This window comes from Penaeus vannamei, chromosome 19 (genome assembly GCF_042767895.1).
Source record: "Penaeus vannamei isolate JL-2024 chromosome 19, ASM4276789v1, whole genome shotgun sequence".
NCBI classification, from domain to species: domain Eukaryota; kingdom Metazoa; phylum Arthropoda; class Malacostraca; order Decapoda; family Penaeidae; genus Penaeus; species Penaeus vannamei.
In genome coordinates, this window is record NC_091567.1 from 26,816,379 (window position 1) to 26,821,378 (window position 5,000).

The window sequence follows — 5,000 nt, forward strand, 5'->3', positions numbered from 1 at the left end:
TCAATAAAACTTTACTAAATTAAGATTTCAGTCATAATTTGGTCTTAGAAAATTTCTTTCATAATATTTTCAAAGAAATTTCTGGGATATAGCTGTGCTGCCTCATAATGTGACTTTCATGACTGACAATATTTAGAATCAATAAATTACTGAAATCAGTGATGGTTTTCCTCTGATACTGCCTGCCTAAAGTGAAAATCAAGTTATTTCATACAGAAATATGCCACCTGCAGTAACTCCTTCACTGGTAAACAATCAATAGATGTAGATTTTTTTTCCATGACCAGAGCCCCTACTGCTATACATAAACTATCAGGGTGTGCATGGTGTCCTGTATTTAAAAGCTCATAAATGCTGGAAACATACAATCACCCTGCCTTCTATGATCTTGGTTACAGCATAAATATGAAGACATAATCCCGGACTATGGAATAGTCTACAATGATGTGATAGGATATCATCCCATCACAAATGGGTTGAACTAATGTGCAGTGACTGGTATGGCTATAGTCGACATAACGTAATGGTATATGACATGTATGTGTGTCACGTCTCACAGCAGGCAGGCCAACTGTACATAGCTTAGGCCTAGCCAAAGTCTTGACTGTTGTGTAATATAACCACAGAAATAAATCAGGCCCTGTCAATCATAAACAAGGCAGGTTTCACAATGATTTTTGTACAGGGGATCATGAAACTTGACTATTTGAGGCAGATCAGACCTGGATCTTGCATCATAAAGATGTGTATATTGATATCAGTACAGGATATATATCAATGATGTGGGATAAGCACTAGTGATGCACCTAGGAAGTTTATCATCAGTTAACCCTTTGGATCCATGGCAATCACATGGACAAAAATACGGGCATTAGGTTACCCACATGGCTGATTTGCCAGGCACACACTCGTGTGCAGTGACAAGACTCTAGTTATGTTGCTTTTTTTTTTTTTTCCCCCAATGTCCATAGATTGTTTTCATTGCAAGGACTACCATCTTTATGTAGTAAATAACTCACTAAGAAAAAAGAAAGAAAGAAAGAAAAAGAAGAAAAGGTCATATACTTCATTTTTTGTAATATCTAATTTTCTGTTCTATAACCTGCCCTACTGGTCATAATGGCCAGAAATACGATGCTGAGCATGAAAATGACGTCTTCAAGTCATGGCTTACAGATATTACATTCCACCCTTATCTATCACTGAGAATAATGGAAATGCCCCTTTCTAAACACCAAATAATCACCCTCCAAGAAGTTTGTGCACCCAATGCATAACTTTTCCATCACCCTGGCCTTTGTTCATGACAGTATGTTTGCATATCCTGGCCTGCGTCTATTTTGTCCCACGTTGGCATGTTCACGTCACCTGGCCCTCAACCAAAACTTTTTCATGACACCCTGATCAAAGAGGTTAAGGAAACAGTTCAAGCTCAATAATGCCAGAATATACATGGAGGATATTTGTTGACTTTAATGATATAGCACCATAAGGTGTTATGCGCATCGTACACCAAGTGGGTGAACAAAGTCTATTGAATTAACAGTTTACATCTTATCTTAAAGATCGCCTATGGGTCCTCCAAGGATGTGGATTTAGGGGGTGTAGTGGCCTTTGCACTTTGCAGAAGAAGAAGAATAATAAGAAGAAGCATGGTTCAGCAAATATAGACTATTTTCCTATGTAAAGATAAAATAGCAAGAGAGGTAATGAAGTCCAATATTTCCAAAATACTAGTAGTGCAGCTTTGCTAATCACTGCTTGATAAACACATCTGTTTAATTTTTTTGGCAATTCTTGACAGTATGGATGCACTTGCCAGAGACTAAGTCCCAAACTCCATGTCAGTAAATTTATTTATCAATTGAAGTTGCTGTGACTGGGTGTGCCTTACGAGCACACCCAGGCAGGGTTGATGGGGGGCTCTGCCCCCCAATACTCCCAGGGAACTATTGTCTTCACCTCAGTGTGCTTACGAGCACTGAGTGTACTTTGGCTGAGAGCGGCACTTTCCATGATTTTTTTTTTTATTTGTGGCACTACCGTTCATGTCTGCAAGTTACTTTTTGTATAGAGGGCTGCAACCTTTTGTCCTCAACAAGAATATAATTTTCAATTTGCCCTTAGTGCATCCACACTGTAAAGATTAGCCAAATTTTTCTAGTTAAACTAATACCATTGTCTTCTACTAACTGGTGAGGCTAATGCAAATGGCTACAACCCAAATCATTTATATTCTAGTGAGACTACTTGTAGACCTCCCTAGTAGTTTATCATAGCAATTTTGGTTGCTTCACACAACCCATCCAACTTTATTATTATTACTTTTTACATGAATTATTCTCTGTATAATATGTGTGACTCTGTTTTTTCCATTGCAAATATGAAATGACTGCATCCCTCCAAGATGAAGTCCCTATTACTCCTTGTACCAAAATCCTTTCTAACCCACAGGGTTTGCCGGTCACCATTTTTCTTAATCTTGGGTACTGCCTGCCAGCCCCAAGCCAATCTTCATACACTTAAGCCAGTGCCGACAGGTAAAAATGTTTGGCAAGTGGACGTAATAACAGGATTGTTGCCGTGCATCAGCATTTTCCCGTTTGCGCCCAGCTCGATCAGTAGTTTGCGAACGACATTTGGCACCTAAAATTGTCTATTTTGCTATAATTTATAAAAATGTTATAATTTTGAAGGTTTACTTTCATTATAGGTGTCATTGCCTAAAATCTTTACATTATAAATGAAGCCCTTACTATTGGAGAAAAACAAACTCAGTCCGACGAGCCAGTGGCGCGGGAATGGGTATGATATGATGCCATCCGTTTTTCGATCCACAACAGCCATGGCATGTACATACATGCCACCCATCGGCTACGGGTTAGGTCTCGAAGCGATATTTGTTATAAGTTATTTTCTTAAATTTCTGACGCTTTTCTTTGCTTACGCAGATTATTTTATGTATCAGTATTTTTTTTCCCTCTCTTTGTGAAAGTGCCATTAGGTTTTACCTAAATTAATGTATACCAAATTATTACTTATGTGTTGTAAAGTGGAAAATGCCATATATGAAAAGTGCCATAAATTTTGTTGTTCCTTCTATTAGAGAGAAAGTTTACCCTGTACCAAATAGCTTCATGAAACAAATAATACCATAAAAAAAGGTTCAACTTCTATTTCGCCACAATGTGTGTGAAGATGTATATATCTACGGGAATTATAGGAGATGGATTATTCCTCTTTTCCTATATATTTCCCCTTATCCCCTACGATCTTGGGGGACATGTGGGGAATCTGAGGTGGGGGGGTGGGGGGGTAACTGTGATTGCCGTGCTTCCCTAGCTGGGTGCTGTAAAAAACAAAAACCTTCCTAAACCGGGGGCTACGCCACTGGGCCCCCTTCTGATCGGCGTGCTTCCCGAGCTGCCACAGCAACAGGCCTACTGGAGAAGTGTATCAATGTGCCACACAGTGACATCACTGCAAATTATATCAATCGTAAAATGTGATTAGATAACAGATAAATTTGTTTGATTAATGAAATATACTAGTACTTTATATTAGTTATGGACAAAGTATGGTATGAATGTATAAATTTACTCTAAAATGTTTTACACTCGTACTACTTTCCTGTGCGCCATCTTATGAGTAGCATGATTTATTTACACTGACTTTGCCAATAAGAGAAGATGGGAACTTAGTCTCGCAAGACAAATTTCGGAACCTTTATTTTTTTAATTGTATTATGCATTTCCACACTTTAAAATTGACCTTCTCGAATACTTTGCATGCTTTTCTTCCATCTTAATAGCATTTCATGATGGATGAGGATGATGATGAGGATGATGAGGATGATGATGATGAGGATGATGATGATGATGATGATGATGATGATGATGATGATGATGATGATGATGATGATGATGATGATGATGATGATGATGATGATGATGATGATGATGATGATGATGATGATGATGATGATGATGATGATGATGATGATTTTTTATTTATCTACTTTTTTATAGTAAAGAACTACAAATATATATTCAAATAATTACCGTACTCAGATAGGGAAAATCCAATGATACTCATATAGAGAGGGAAAAACTCTACTTATTGATACATGAAATAATCTGCACAGGTAAAGAATAATATCAGAAATGAAGAAATTAGGACACAAAAAATGTTGTGCAGAGATGAATCTATGCTACTCAGGTGGAGGTCTGGGAGAAGTAAGGCAATTGGGTGGGGGTACAGGGAGAAAGACCGTGGTTATGGAAGGATTTTGTTTCATATGGTGATATTTGTAGATTCCCAGAAGTGCCCCTACAAATATAATACCGACTTAGAGAGGGTTGAAGTTACTTTGTAAACAATTACCAGAACTTCTTTATTGATATTCATATTTTTGAACTTCCTTCAGATATCCCACTAAGTTCCCAATGCACAGTTCACAGGATAAAACATACCCAATATAATCACAATACGAAAGTCCAGTTTTGAAAGTCTCTACAAACATCTCATTACATATAAATTGAAATATTTAATGAACAATCAACTAAGTTAATTTCCAAACAAAAGAGTAAAAAAACATTAATATGATTTCTCTTTTCTACTAGAAAAATAAACTGGAATATATAATGACCTGTCACACTCGACTAGCAACCAAATCAAAATATACCATTCTTACCTAAACAAAAAGAGAAAACATAAGTAGCGCATTTACTCTACAAAGGAGGAAGCATATAAACTGCAGGGCAAATTTTTTTTTTTGTTTTCCTCGAGCAAAACTTCTAAGGTTTGAATGTAAACACTGACATTAACATAAGACTGAAAGCACTTTCCTTCCCTTATTTTAGACTCACCGAGACCTAAATACCCTTCTCCATGGCCGCTAAACGAAATCAACCAGATCGTCTACACTTCCTGAAGCCAAAGGGTAGAAAAAGAAGAGGAGGAAAATAGCAAAAAAGTAAAAGCTTTACATTGGCCTCAGC

At 37.2% G+C, this 5,000-nt stretch overlaps 1 protein-coding gene across 4 annotated transcripts in view; it reads right to left on the minus strand.

The window, feature by feature from the left end:
* The window catches only part of lolal (lola like), a 52,365-nt gene that overhangs the window by 47,045 nt on the left and 320 nt on the right, over window positions 1-5,000 (minus strand). The window lies entirely within an intron of this gene.